Source organism: Clarias gariepinus, chromosome 5 (genome assembly GCF_024256425.1).
Source record: "Clarias gariepinus isolate MV-2021 ecotype Netherlands chromosome 5, CGAR_prim_01v2, whole genome shotgun sequence".
Classification (NCBI taxonomy): domain Eukaryota; kingdom Metazoa; phylum Chordata; class Actinopteri; order Siluriformes; family Clariidae; genus Clarias; species Clarias gariepinus.
The window spans coordinates 26,987,475-27,004,371 of record NC_071104.1 but is presented as its reverse complement, the minus strand read 5'-3'; positions in this window follow the sequence as shown (position 1 = coordinate 27,004,371).

Genomic DNA, 16,897 nt, shown 5'->3' with positions numbered 1-16,897 from the left:
GTTCCGGAGATTACACAGATCAAGGAGAATTAAGGACGCGCACGGGTGCTTATTAATACGCAGACAGTAATCCTAAATCTGCACCTTTATCTCCACTTTGTCTAAAAATTTGGCACCCTAAGGCTGATAAGTCTCGTCAGCTCAGAGCTCGATACCCCGAGGATCTGCGTTAAAATCTGCAGATTCATGTTCATGCTGAGCACAAGCTGGAACTGTTCGTTCAAAACCTCCACGTGGCATGAGTGACGACGAAGACCAAAACTCAAACTGTGCAAAGAAAGTACAGGACCCAGCGTGGCTTAGAGCAGCCTCGACATTAGAGTGTCGAAAAAGAATTTAGTCCTGGGTGATACAGACTGAATAAATTGGAGGACATGCCCTTGGTGGTGGGAGTTATAGCCTGGGGATAGGTGCTGTGGGATGCTGCAGGCTCCTCCTGTTTAGTCTTAGAAGCAGATGGACAGACAGACAGACATACTGACTGACAGAAGGCCGATAGATAGATAGATAGATAGATAGATAGATAGATAGATAGATAGATGGATGGATGGATGGATAGATAGATATTTGTCCATCACATTTATAGAGAGGTTCTCATGCAGTAAATGTTCTCCACTTCTCTCATAAAATGTTAAGCATTATCATTATTATTCACCTCCTCTGTGCCCTGTCTGATCCTGGATTTAGGTTTCTCTCTGCACTTTTAATAAACCTATAATAGTGAGAACTATGGTTACTACTGTGAGACATGGTGCAAATTTTTGTCACTGCCTGGCACCAAACATAAAGACATTAATAAAGTCCACGTCATAACAACATGTTCACTCTTTTGCAAAACATGCAATTACATGATTATTATCCCAAATAAACATTTTAACACATTTATAGTGTTACAAGATGAGAAAAGAAAATTAACCTAATTATTATTATATAACTTTGATATATACTGAACATATACAGTGGGGCAACAAAAGTGTTTAGTTAGCCACCAATTGTGCAAGTTCTCCCACTTAAAAAAATGGGAGAGGCCTGTGATTTTCATCATAGGTATACCTGAACTATAGAGACTAAATAAGACCCCCCCCCCCCCCTGCATATACCCTTCGTTAGCATTGACAGAGGTCACATATTTTCTGTAAGTCTTCACAAGGTTTTCACACTTTATTTTTGGTATTTTGGCCAATTCCTTCATGCTGATCTTCTCTAGAGCAGTGATGTTATGGGGCTGTTGCTGGGCAACATGGACATTCAACTCCCTCCAAAGATTTTTGTATAGGGTTAAGATCTGGAGACTGGCTAGGTCACTCCAGAACTTTGAAATGCTTCTTACAAAGCCACTCCTTCATTGCCCGGGCGGTGTTTGGAATCAGTGTCATGCTGAAAGACCCAGCCACATTTCATCTTCAATGCCCTTGCTGATGGAAGGAGGTTTTCATGGCCCCATTCATTCTTTCCTTTACACGGATTAGTCATCCTGGTCCCAGAAAAACAGCCCCAAAGCATGATGTTTCCACCCCCATGCTTCATAGTAGGTAAGGTGTTTTTTGGATGCAACTCAGCATTCTTTCTCCTCCAAACATGACAAGTTAAGTTTGTTTCATCTGACCATATGACATCTTCCCAAACCAAGCTGCTTACCTATTGCAGATTCAGGCTTCCCAGCCTGGTGCAGGTCTACAATAATTTTTTTCTGGTGTTCTTTGACAGCTCTTTGGCCATAGTGGAGTTTGGAGTGTGACTGTATAAGGGTGGGGATAGGTGTCCTTTATACTGATAACAAGTTAAAAAAGATGCCATTAATACAGGTAATGAGTGAAGGACAGAGTAGCCTCTTAAAGAAGAAGTTACAGGTCTTTGAAAGCCAGAAATCATGCTTGTTTGTAGTTGACTAAATACTTATTTTACCGAGGGCTTTACCAATTAATTCATAAAAAATCCTACAATGTAATATTTTTTTTTTTTAATTTTTTTCTTATTTTTTCTCTCATAGTTGAGGTATACCTATAATAAAATTCACAGGCCTCTCTCAAGAACAGAGAGAACAAGCAAACTCTATGCACACATACCTGAGGCCTGAGACATGGCTCATTCCCTCTGTGTTAACCACTACACCACTGTGCTTTCACAGAAAATTTAATAAAAGCCCACAGGTTGTGTGTGAAGGTAAAGTATTCCATTAGTGAAAACCACTAACATAATTTTCGGCCAACTAGCCATCAAAAATAATAGAATCGCTTTAGCAGTTAAAGTGTCACCTGGTCTTAATAGAAAGTTTAGTTACATAATATCCCAGACTCTAGACTCACAAATGGTTCTTTGACTGATCACTGATTTTGGACATATTAAAAGTCAGATCTCTTCACTTTGGTTTTGAAGTTGGACCTGTCAGACAGTCTTCTCCCTTTTTTGATCTAACACCTTTTTCTATTCAAGCTGTTCATTTTCTTTTCACTTTTATTAATTAGTTTGTTACTAATGTTTTTGTATGTTCCTTTCTCTTAAATGTATACTTATCTTAATATCCTTAGAATTTTTAGAAAGTTCTGTACACAGTATGGTCAGTGATAGCTGTTTTTAAATGTGCAAGATAAATACAATTTATTTGATTATTGCCCTTTTTTTAATCGTTGATGTTTAGACAGCTTCCCTGCAGTGGTGCTAAAATTCTTAATATTTGTGGTCTCCAACAGAAACAGTACAAGGTCGACCAACAGGATTGATTTGTTTTGTATAGAATATACAGTACACTTAATGATGACATCATTCAAACCAGCAGCACACACATCATCATAATAAAAGCTAAATTAAAAAGATCTTTGTGAATCGTGGTGCCCTTTAGTAACTACTACTGCTACAAATATGAGTGAACATAAAGAACACTGCCTGACAAAAGAAAATGTTGCTTTTGTCATAGACAGTGTTCTCCTTTTGGCATGGAAAGACAAATTTCATTGTCTTTGACACAAAATGTTAAGGATCTTACAGATATGAGCAGTCACAGCAGTCTTTTCTTTAATTCACATTCAGATTGATTTATATTCACATATTTGCAGATTTTGCAGATGCCTCTTTTGCTGTTAGGAGGACATCAGACAGACAAGGGCATACATGTGTTCTCTCTCCGTCTGTCACCCTTTTCAAATGCATGCATACAAACATACGCAAGCATATTGCATTATACTGAGATAATTTTGTGTGCGTGTGTTTGTGGGTGCGCCTGTAAATGTCAGTTTGCTTCTGGCAGTACCTGGTCCTGGTCCTATGCCACTTCTGCATACATTTACACTCTTGGAGGTCGAGCAAGGTAAACAGCTATCATATAAGGAATGAATTAAAGATTCCAGGCAAATTATAATGAAACAAACTGGTTGAAAAGGCTGGGCTATTTAAAAGTTCAGGCTCTAGCCTTACATTTTGGTAGCAGTGATTATTGCTCTTTTAAAATGGAAGCAGTTCACATTTCTCAGGGACTCCAAAAGTGCTATACAATTTTCTGCATGCTGTTTTGCCACTGTCTGAATATAAATAAAAAAATACAATAAATACTTCTGCAATGTTTAACAATGTCCTATAATGTCCTTAAAGTAGAATAGAATAGAAATAAAAAAATTTCCCCTACTTAAAATATTGTGTCTGTGCATTAGTGTATGGTAACTGTTTAATAGTGTAGAAGCTGAAGAATCAAAGTGTTTTAGTCCAGGTCAGCATGTAGCCTTAAAATAATACTGCTCCCAAAACTATCTACTTCACCACCAGTTCCAATCCCTCTACAGTTTATATGTACAGTATGTATTTATTTTCATAAGTCTGTGCAAACTACAGTGTAGTTGGGTTGAGGCAGCCTGATGCTTGTTTGCTCTTCAAAATATATCAGATGACTTGGCCTTTATTACAATGTGCAGAAATTTGGAAATGTTGGAGTGCTTAGCATATAAAAACACTTATTAGCTTTAATACTAAGCAAGCACTTAATATCTGGGATCCTTCAGCTTCTACAATAATAATCAGTTACCATACCCTAATACACAGACACATTATTAAAAAAAAAAAAAAAAAAAAGACGGGAAATTATTCGATTTCTATTATACCATTTCTCCGTTTCTAATTTAGGAAATTCATTATAAAAGAAAAAAGAAAAAGTCTTAAGTCTAAAACTGAAGTGCTGGTATTTGGACCCAGTAGAGCCTGTGTTGACCCTTTCATAGACACGTAGTCTCTTAAATCATATGTGAAACCAACTGCTAGAAACAAATTAACATTGCTATTAAAGTTAGCTTTTTTCAGCTTAGGCTATTGTCCAGACTCAAGCTATTTTTAGCAAAATGTAAGCAGGAATGCATAACTCCTGTACTGGCATCTCACACTACTGTAGTTCTCTGTGCAGGTCAAGTTTAAGTTCAAGATCTTGTTAATAGCCTACAAAGCCTTAAATAATCTGGCACCATCATATATTGCTGAACTTTTGAAGCCATACAGTCCAGCACGGTCTCTTAGGTCTGGTAGTTAACTTTTTCTTTCAGTTCTGAATTCTAGGTTGGAGATTTGGGATGATTGTGTCTTTTCAGTTGCAGCCCCTAAACTCAGGAATGAGCTGCAGGCACGCCCAAACTCTTCCTATTTTAAAATCTAACCTTAAAGAGTTTTTGGAAATACACCGTGGACATATTCTTTTTCCAGGGTTTTTCTTTTATTCTTTATTTATTTGTTGTTTTTCTGATTCATTCACTTATTTTATGCAATAACGGTAGACTTCTTATTGTTGTTTATTGTATTACTTAGATTTTTTTGCATTTATAATTTTCTTATTTTTGATTGTTTTTATACTCTGTGTCTATGTCTGCAGCTATTTTTGGATTGTACAGCACTTTGGTCAACTGCTTAACGTCCTTGAAAAATTAACAAAAGTCCCACCCTAACCATAACCTTTTAAATTTTTCATTCCCACAATACAAACTAAATTGTGCAAAACCATCAACCATGCAAAAACCATCTGCAAAATATGCTAATTAATAGGACAGCTTACAGAGAACACCGAAAAGATACAGTACATGCATCTCTTCAGCTGTGTAAGGTCACGTGGGCCCAGATCCTATTTCAGGGAACTCAGGCACAAGCATGCAGACTTACATATAAATTTCAGAAGTTTGATAGATGCCCATGTTCAAAGCAACTTAGAGTCTGTATTAATGCATACACCATGATACTGGTTCACTAAGTTACTGGATAAGAGTACCATACCTGTTGGGAAGCTTTCACATAGCTAATCATACATCAATTGGCCATCAATTGGCCAAATGGCAATCATTTTTCATGTCTTTGCACAGAGTGAATAACCTGGAGCAGCCTAATTTGAATGCTAATTTTACTGAGTTAATGCTTAACTGGCATCCAGATTTTACTTTTGGCTTATGTGCCTATTTGCCTGACCTAAGTACCACTGAAATCATTATACCATATCCACTTAAGCAGCTACCTCTGACCTTCTAAACAAAACATTTAAAACTACTCCTGACCAGTCATTGGTCTAGTAAATTCTCATGAAAAACACAGTACTCGAAAACCAGCCACCAGTTCTCACTCTAGAACGTAGAAGTTAGCTCAACTTTTTCAGCTCAAAATGAAGATGAACAGTATAGCTGCTTCACTGCTTATTATGGGATTCTATGGACTGACTTATTGTGTTGTGAGGGAACACTTCTATGTGAACAAATTACTGACTTGGGTAAATGCTCAACAGTTCTGCAGAACGCTATCTTGTGATCTGTCGACTGTAGTGAGCCGTGAGGAGATAAACTCTCTTCCATTTTTTCCAGCTTTGTCTTGTCCCAACAACACAAACTACTATTCAGTATGCCAGTATTGGAAGTGGATTGGAATATATACAGACAGTAATAATCAAACAGAGTGGTCAGGAGGTGACCATGAATCATTTTGCTCATCTTCTGTTCAGACAGCAACATATTCTCCAGAAATGTGCGGTATAGTATGGAATCTATGGGGTCTTTGTCTTCCTGTTCCATGCTCATGGAATCTCAGCTTTTACTGCATGATGAGATTTGATGTGATTCTAGTGAATCTAAGCATGACCTGGAGAGAGGCTGTTGGCTACTGCAGGAATAACTACATCGACTTGGTTGGTCTGACATCCCAGGTGTGGATGAACGAAGCTGTAAAAGTTGGTCAGGCAGCAAATTCAGCATATGTGTGGACTGGACTGCGATTTCTCAATGGACAATGGTTTTGGAGTACTCAAAGTGGCCTGAGTTACCAGGCCTGGTCTAGTCAGAATCAACCCCAATGCCCTGCACCAAACCTGCGATGTGGAGCGTTAGCACAAAATGAAGGGGTTTGGGAAATGAGAGACTGTGAGGAGAAACTGAACTTTCTCTGCTACCGTAAGTCACCCGTCAAACCGTACTAACTATGATATCATTTTTATCAATGGAAATGATGCTCTTCTCCTGCTTTCTGCTCTTCCTCATCCCCTCATCATCCTCCTCCTCATCATCACTACCTTCAAAAATGCATTTACAGACATATTATGAATTCCACTTACCAGACACTATTATTTTTGTTGTGTCTATAATCTATCTATCTTTTTATTTGTTTGTTAAACAATCTGTCATATGTATAAAAAATGTTGGAGAATATTTATTCTACGATTTATGTATGATATTTACTTTTAGTATTTCTGTACAATTTACTTCTGGGTTTTACTAAAGCTTTCACTCTCAAAATAATAAAGCTGTAACATTATTTCTGGTAAACTAAAATATTTAAGCAGTTTGCACATGTCATATAAATTTAAATTTCTGAAATCTGTTACTGTATCTGTAAAACTGAATGTAAAAATTAAACACATTTCATTAATACATTATTAACCAACCAAATAGGTAAATTATTTGTTAAATGTCTCTACCATTCTGCATCTACTTACTGTATAGTACATATTTATTTACTGAACATAATTAGATTAATAAAAAGGCAGGTTTCTAAAACTCACCCAAATATTTTGCATATTTTTCCAAATCCATACAGCTATTTATTCCTTCTTTCTTTATTGTTAACTTCACTAACATTGTCCAGCAATGAAACAGAAGTTGAAGTTGGCTGTAAATGTTAATAAAAATTTAATTTAAAGATTTTGGTTTATCTTTTTAGTAAATATTAATGTTAGAATTTTTATAGACAAAAGTATAAAATTGTATATTATAAATAAAATAACTGCTTTTAAAATTCAAAGTAAAGAATAAAAATGTAACCAAACAGAATTAATTAGTATAACTGAATCATGTAAATTGCTGTTCAGTAGCTGGGGAAATAACCTGTCGCTGAGATCTGTAATGTACAGTAACACATTTTCGCATGGTTTAATTTTACTGCACATATCTTCTTTCAAGATTTTCTTTCTTCTGTTTTACACCATATATTTTTTGTAGCTATGCACTGCTGCGAGGAAAACATGACTTCACGTCAATTTTGTTCCATACAAAATGAATGTAGCAATGCAATGCAACAAATAAAAAACAATTACAGTAGTGGCTGCAAAAAAAAGCATCTTAATTTTAATCGTAAACGATCAAATCATGGATGAAACATTCACCTGCATTCTTCAGCCTGCATCTACACACAGTCAGACCATGGTTCCCAGTACGGCATGGCCCACAATCATGGTTCTTGTTTCATCATGGTCACATCTCATAACTCTGTTTGGCTGTCTTTCTTTATTACCAAAACACATTCTAAGTTTTCATATTATTTCAATTACAATCAGTTGTCAGTGTTTGTGTTTCAATTAACATTAGCAGGTTCCTCCATATTTATGACAATAATTACCACATTCAGCATTATGCATTATACATTTGGAGATATATCTGTGTATCGTTTGGGAAAGCAACTAATCATTTTGTTTAATGTAACACATAAAAAAATTTTCTCTAAAAGGCCAGCACACCTGAAATTGTATACTAATTTAGTGATTATGCAATTAAATCATTTAAGTAATGTCTGAATGTATCAGCATTTGTACAAAACCAATGGTAACTGACATTATAGTATTACTATTTGTAATAAAATTTAGATTATCCTTACAACTGAGGCACTTTTATTGCAACACATGTAAATAATATTTCACTAAGCAATACTCTACAAGACAGAACTCATGGGTCAGCATGAAGATAAGCTTGAATAATTAAAGAGAAAAAAAAAATACTCCTTATTTATTTATTTATTTATTTATACCTATACCAAGAGCCATGTCAACTCATTACAGTCGATGAGCATCTCATGCTATACAATGTAATTAACACAATACTAAACTGTGTTCGTTTTACTTTGGATAAGCCTCTGGACGGCAGGAATGAATTAAAAAATTTTAAGAATATACCAGTTTTCATTGCTAATGCTAGGTTAAACTAGCGTTTAATTCAGTAATTAACATAAACAGGCCTGTACACTTCCAATTTTATTTGAAAGAGATTTTAACTTTTTATCTATACTTTAAGCATAGCTTCTCAGAAACATTTGCACACCTACTCACATCCTGTCTTGTTGGTATTATTTGAATACAGTATTATTTGAATACACCTAGGGCCATATTTGTTTTATTTTCAGACGTCTGTATTTAAGGCAATTTTTTTTTGTCATCCTATGCCTTATTTACTGTGTATTGATTGTTTGTTTGTGTATTGATGATTCCTCACCTATAATTTACCTGCATAGATACAACCCCCACTGTATCTGTAAGAAAGCGCTGGGTTGACCCAGAGGTGCTGAAAGCAGTGTTACCATCTTATAGTTCCAGGGTTCAAGATGTAAGCCTATCAGTTCTATTTATTGTATGACACCCAGTTAGTGTCTATGGTGGCATGTTTCCTCCTTGTCTGTGTAGACTTCCACCACATTCCTACTGATGTTTATACCTTGATTTTAGATGAATTAAAAACTACGATTATTAGAGGTTTTCATCTGCTTTGCTATATATTGAAAGGCTCCCCAAAATGTACATTACCTATTTTTGCAAATGGTGATATTTTTGCCACCCTTTTAGTCAGTGGCGACAAAATAAAGAGCCACTCACTATAAGGCATGGTTGTTGATCCTCACCTCAAATTTAATGCTTTCAGTGCATGTTTCTTACAGATATTGCATTTTTTAATGACAAAAATTTTATTAAAATAGATATTTCTGTAACTATGCATCAAAATAAGATTTTTTTTAATGTTATGTAAGAATAAATAAACTAGCAATGCAATAAAAATAAACAAAAAACATGTAATACTGTATGTATGTAAGACAACACATGCATTCTCCCTCCTAAATGTTGGACTATGGATTTAACCTTGGATTGTCTTATATTTGGCTGCAATCATCATCCTGTTTCTTCCACAGTAAGCCAATGATTTCCAGTCTGCATGGTCCATAATCATGGCTCACACTTTGATACCCGTTTGATTTTCTTTCTCTCATACCACCACACAGTTTTCTTTTATTGACAAGTAGATTGCATTATACTGTAGGGTGCTCCAATTCTAACCCAAATTTCTTGAAACTGGCTCTCATGAAGGCCATCCCAAAGGGGCGAGACCAAAATTCCTCTCATTTAGAGTTATCAGCCTGAAAAATAACCAATTAACAGCACCTCAGATTAGAGGCGTTATGAAGTCTTTACAGAGCATAAGTAGCAGACACATCTTACCATTAACTGTTCAAAAAAGATTAATGTAATTTTTGGACGCCTTCAGCATTCCTTTACAATGTAGAAATAAATAAAAATCAGAAATGATCAGATGGAGTTAGAAAGTGACCCCAAACTTTTGAACGGTAGTGTATGTAGTTTACATTTATTTATTGTTTAGCTTAAGGTGCTTTTTACAAATTCAAAAATTATCCAAACTTTGGCTGCAAAATGTAACTTTTAGAAAAGAAAAAAATATATATATATTTGACACAATCTCCTTGTGTTTCAACACACTTTCCCATCTGTCCATCTGTCAAGTGAATCTTCTTGTAGGGCTGCTTGTAGGGTCACAAACAAGTAAAAGTCTAATGGAGCACGATCTGGAATATAGGGAGTATGCTTTAACACCTCAAAACGCTTGTAGAGTATAAACAGAGTGGGCAGAAGTGTGCGGAGGTTATTGTCATGCAATATCTCAACACCCTTGGATAGCAATCCTCTGTTTTTAATCTTAAGTATGGGCTTCAGCTTTTTAATAAGCGTCTCACTGTAACAAGCACTGTGGATCCTGATAATGTTCCAATACAGGCCCTTAACAATCCCAGAAAACGGTAGGCATCAATTTTCCAGCTAAAGGTTGACTTTGGAACCATTTTTTGGTGCCATTTTCGGTGATTGAGGATGTTTTCACCATTTTCGGTGATTGAGGATGTTTTCATTCCTTACTCTGCCATTTACTCCCAGGCTCATAGTGATGAATTCATGTCTTGTCACCATTAATGATTCTCTTTAAGAAACTTTTATTTTTTAGATTAACACCAAACACTTTATCCATACTGTGCATTAAGTCTTAATTGTTAATGCATAACAGCACCAGGGACATCCTTACATCCACTTTCAACCTTACACACACACACACACACACACACACACACTGAGCCATTAGTCTAATCTGCATGTGTTTGGACTGTGGAAGAAAACTGGAGTACTGTGCTGGAAACTCACTAAGCAAGGGAAGAATATGCAAACTCCACAGACAAACCCAAGGCCGGAATCAAACCATACAACTTATGGTTATGGTAATTAAATATATACAATGTAATTATTAGTGATAAAAAATTAACTGACAGAAATTGCCACTTGCTTCATCTGTATGTTGAGGTAAGTTTACATAATTTTCTATGATTAACTATTTTTATAATGCTATGATGTATCTACTGTATATTTAACTAAATTAACCTGTTTTCATTGCTAATGTCAAGTTATACTAGCATTCGTTCCAGTAGGTAACATAACAGGCCTGGACACTTCCAATTAAATCTGAATGAGATTTTGACATTTTATCTATACTTTTATTTAAGCATAACTTCTCAGGACCTTTTGCACAGCTACTGGGATCCTATTCTGTTGGGTTTTCCCACTATTATTTGAATACACCTGGCCCGTATTTTGTTTATTTTCAGACAGGATTTAAGGCACTTTGTTTTTCAGTCATCCTGTGCCTCATTTACTACGCATTGTGCATGCTCACCCTTAATTGACCCACACAGCTAAAACGCCTTCTGTCTCAGCAAAAAGGAGTAAACGACTTTTTCACGTCTACAATCCTGTCCATATATAATAACTTACACTATTTTTTGTTGTTTTACAAATTTTACATATTGATTTTTTAATTTGAAATTTCATGTTAGAAGTTTTAAATTCCATGTGACTCTAAAAATTAAAAGTGATACTAGTAATAGTCACAATAGAATGTATGTCTTTTAATTAATTTTTTCAGTACATACTGATACTACCAGTTCTACTGACAAAAATAGACAGATTCATAAAAATGCATTTAAAATATACAAACATGTATATGCTTTAAACTTAACAACAACCATCTGTGATCTAGATTTTTTTATGTTGTGTAAGTATCATTGTTTGACCTTCAATTGCCTGTCTTTAAAAACCCTATTGAAAAGACAACGAACAACAATAAAATAAAAATATCAAAATAATTGGATAATTGTGTAGTTTACATTATTTGAAAATGTATGTTTGTGTTATCTTTTAAGCCATCCTTTAGCTTAAGATGGCTCACACAATGATTAAGACCTATATAATTAAGAGTTAACTTACAAATAATGGTGACTAAATGGCCAAAATGCCAGTCTGACATCTTTCCGTGTGCTGGGGTTTCTCAACCACTTAGCCATGGATTACAGATAGGGCAGATAGGCTGTCAATGCCCTCTAGTGGTCAGTAGATCTACATCAGAAGTGGGTAGCTCTAGCCCGAGCAGTGACAGCACGTTGTATCATACTGCTTTTTCACATTGCTCTTGGGTAACTTTATACCACTCTTTTTGAAAAAAAGCAAACAGCTTAGCTTTGCTTTATGGCTTGTGACCATCCATGTTCCTCTAGAAGTTTATTGTAAATTAAGAGTAAATTGCAGTAGTCTCTTATTTTTTTTCCAGACCTGTAAATACATATTATACAAATGTAAGTGGAAAAGTTTTTTAGAACAGAAATATTAATTTAGATGTCATGCGATCACTTTTTCAAGTTTGTGGCTGACAAATAAGTAAAATGCCTGCTGCAGATACTTAGCTAAAGAGGAAAATCTTGTTAAATAAAAGATGAGAGAACTGAAACATGGTGGATAATAATAAACAATCATTTACACACTGTGTGGTAACACCATTCACTGCTTTATTTGGTCAGTACTAGTATTTTATAATCATGCATTTCCAACAAGCGTAAAGTAGTTAAACCATATGATCCCTATATATCTCTAGGGATATATAGGATTCTGTCACATGAAGCTACACCTGAAGCCCATGAGATTGAAATCAATATAGTTTTAAAAATACAGCAATGTGTCAATAAAACATTGTATTTTATAAGTATCACTAGTCATTTTGTCAGTAGTTGAGTTTATGGCTCAAGTTTATTGCTCTAAAAACAGAGACTAGCTTTATTTCAATCTGTAAAATTAGTCCTCAAGACCATTAGTTCAAGATAAATCTTAGCCGATATCAATGATCCATAAGCTGGGACTGTAGAACTTGAGAGATTTCGCTTCTCAAGTCTTCCGTAGGTAACTAAACACAATGAAAGGGCATTATTGGGTCTAGCATGAGAAAGAGTGACATTTATAAGTCCAGTTTAAGTCTTGTGGAGGTGTATTGTGTGCATAAGCGGTCACTAGTGGATTCGGTGAAGCTTGGTGATGAGGATAGACCGCTCCCTTTAAAAAGATAGAGAAAAAAAACACAAAAACAAGAACACTTTATACATTTTTTTTGTCTGTGGGAGAGCAACATCATTGACTGGGACATATCCAGTAACACAGGCATTTCACAATAAAAGTTTCATCACACCTCTCTAATAAAACTTATCTGTACAGTACAATACAATTACAAATACTAATTTAGAACTATTTATACCCTGGTCAAGTACCTGTACAGGTTTTTCTATTACATGTCTTGTCTGTGCAAGTTTCTCTAGCACACCATCCAAGAAGCATGCCTGCCATCCACTATTTTCAGAATAGGCCATGGAGTTTTTGCAATCCTGACCAGGATAAAATAAATTAAATAAATTCAGTTGCTGAAAATAAATAAATTAATCTTTATGAAACTGATGTTTGGGTGTTACACAGTGCTTCTTATAAGACTAAAACAGAGTTTGTTGGCCTGCAATGATCATATCCAAACACAGAAATATGAGTCAAACCTTCTTTGTGGTAGTATCTTAAATGGAATACTGTGTGGAATATATATAGTGTGGAATATAGTACTTTTGAGGGTTATGTTCTTTTTGGCATTATTGATACCTGACAAAAAAGATATAACCAAATGTAGCACAAGTACTTGATTTACAGTATGATTCACCTGCCAACGAAAACAATACATTTTGGGGATATAATTCAGAATTTCATAATTCACTATTCTGTACCACAAGGTCTGATGATAAAGTGCTACAGTAGTAAAGCATCACCAACATTTCATAATTACATTGCTTTCAGCAAAGAGCTAGACACGGTCACTTTGTGTGTTGGTATGTATTCCCTGTTGGTTTCTCCATTTGATCAAATAACTTATTATGAATATTACAATTGAATATTAAAATTGAGTTAAAAACACTGATCATAGTTTCCTGTTTACTTTCAAGCATGCTTTGTAGAGTTTAATTTAGCATTAAGATTATATTTGCATGGTGAAATGACAGGGGGAGAAGCCAAATACATAAAGTTGTAACTTACCTCTCATGAGACTGTACATGTTCAGGTAGTTGCTTCCTGAATCTAATATGGTGTACCAGCTACGCGATGTAGAGTAACCCTGAAGAGTATTTTACAGACATAATTATTTCTGCTGAATTAAGGATAATACAGAATTACTTCTGTTGCATATACACACCTGAATCTTACAGCTGTCAGTGCTTGTGCTGCTGAAGTTGAATATGATGTCATCGATGAGCCTCATTACAGGAGTGGTGCGAATGGCTATGATATCATCACCGATTACAGACACCAGCTACCACGAAAATATGGAATATGTTATTAGTCGAGTGAATTAAGTTTAAACACACTTGACTTGGCTACAACCTGATGAGTCTCTCTCTCTCTCTCTCTCTCACTCGCTCTATCTTGAATAAATACTTACAGAAAACAGACATTTTTGGCTTTTTGGGGGGCAGCTCTCTGTTGTCCACTCTTTTATCTGGTTGACCAGAAGGGAGGAGGCATCAAAGCATGGAATGTCTACACTCCTGTGAATATCAGGATCACATGACATTACATATTTATTTATTAATGAACAGATAATATAATGGCACATATGAGTTTACATAGCTCACAAGAACAAAGCTTCACGTACATACATAGTATAATTTATTTTAATATATTATCCCTGTTCTTGGAGTCCATGTACATATAATAATAATAATAATAATAATAATAATAATAATAAAACAATAATAATATAACAATATTAATAATAATAATAATAATAGTCAGAAGTCATAGTAGTAGTAGTTTCTATTTCTTCCTGTTGGTTGACGAGCAGATGGTTTCAGTAGCTTGTTGTGCAGCAGGTTAGCAGGTTATGAGCTCGTACCTACCACGTGACTGAGCATTGTGCGTGCAGTGGTCCTGCTGCCAGAACGGAGAGCAGCCCTCCAACACCAAGCACTAGCAGTGCCATAACGGACACACACCCTGCCCTGTGCTCAGGCCCTGCTACTGCTGAACCGGCGCTGTCTCCAGCCGTCTCGTCGCATAACAAGTGTTTACATGGACTCCTCATGTCCATCGCCCTTCGCATTCCATCCGCTCCCCTACAGTCTCCTCCTTCTTCTTCTCCTCCAGTACCGCTCATATGGAACGCCACACGGGTCAATTTCCCTGAGAAAAAATAAAATAAAACGCTTTAAGGCGTACCGGAGTACTGAGTTAAAATATAAGAATGTCCGGTCAAAACCGAATTTCCGAATTTCATATTTGCATTAGGATTCAGATCTCTATATATGCAGTCATTGTAAGTATATGAAAAATAACCAATTTAAATTTCCATAGCGTTTCAATAATATTTATTGTCAAAGTTCAGTAACAATGTTAGGATACTTTTAACCGTGTATAGTTTCTTGTGTTTGTGTGAAATTCAAACAACAATTTCTAACCAGTAAATCTTCATTTCCTGTGCAGTACATTAATGTGAAAGGACTCTGGTTGTTTGGAGCTCAGCCCTCACCTTGCATTGATTTGTAAATGTTTGCTCTAATGATGTTACTGTATATGTCATAGTAACTCACATTACTGCTTTTTATAGCACCAAGTTTTGTGAACATATAAGACGAACTAGTTTTAAACTTCCCACAGGAAGATAAACATACACTGATCTGTCCATTCAGCTTTGGACGTTCAGTTTTCATAATCTACTTTCTTTTTCTTGGAGTAAGACATGCTGTTTTGCAAGAGTGTTTCTGTTTCTTCTGCACACTGTCCATACAGTAAACTACGCTAAGTGGCTCTGTTGAGTGACACATAAAACCAAACCCACCTTGAGGGAGAAACAGTAGATTCCTCGTCAATTCATTATTCTCCTTTATCAAAATAGAATAGTCACTCGGTCCGGATCTGGACCATGGTCCGCCATGCTGTAAGGTATAAATAGAGTGTAGTAGTAGTAGTAATATAACTAATTACTTTTGTGAATATTCAACATTTGTAGGCTATTTATTGATTTTTTTTTATAGATTTCTCAGACTGGTTTGGACATTGATGTGTACCAAACCTTTTATTTCCAACTAGTTAACACACAACTTTTGTGGTTGTATACTGCACTAGTGTAGTACTATTTGTTCTATTGCAGTTTATTTAAAAATTATTAAAAACATTTTCTTTGCCACCAAAACAGCTATGACCCATCAAGGCATGGAAGGATTGCTGTATTATCTGGGGCCAAGACATTAGCGGATCATGTATATCCTGCAAGTTATAAAGTGAGGTATCCATGGATTGAAATTGTTTGGCCACCACACATAAGTGCATAAGTGCACATGAACACCTCTTTGTCATTTTTACTTCCCATTCTTAAACAATATTTTAGGGCATATCATAGCCAAAACCACAGCCTTGAAGGGGTGCATTTGGCAACATTATTTAGGTAGGACATGTTAAAGTAACATTTACATAAAGGCATAAAATGCCTTGGGCGCCCATGACCCTGTGACTGGTTCACTGGTTGTCCATCTTTGATTTGATATTTGGGGATAAAATAAAAATGTTATTCCTGTAGTATGACTACTTAACTGACTAATGTAACTATTGGGTCAAAGCGTTAGAATCTTTCATAAGAGGTAATAAAATGGTCACAAATGTAAACATTGACTCCACTCTCTACATAACAGCATGGTCAGAAATACATCAGATATTTTTTTTCTTTTATTAATCAAAATACTTAATTCACAAAACTTGATTTCCTAAGGTCCACAATAAAAGAAGTATGATTTGGTGACAATTTACATAAACTAATGTATCTGTTTTGCAACTTAACCCTTCATTTTGCCAGAAGTTTTGTTTTACTTGCTGAGCCTGATGTTATCTGATAAAGGCTGTTTAGCTTGTTTTATATCACACATGCACAGATGGGCAATGGGGTGGAACTTGGGTTATATAGTATGCACACACCCATTTTCTCTCACTCTCTCTCTCTCTCTCTCTCTCACT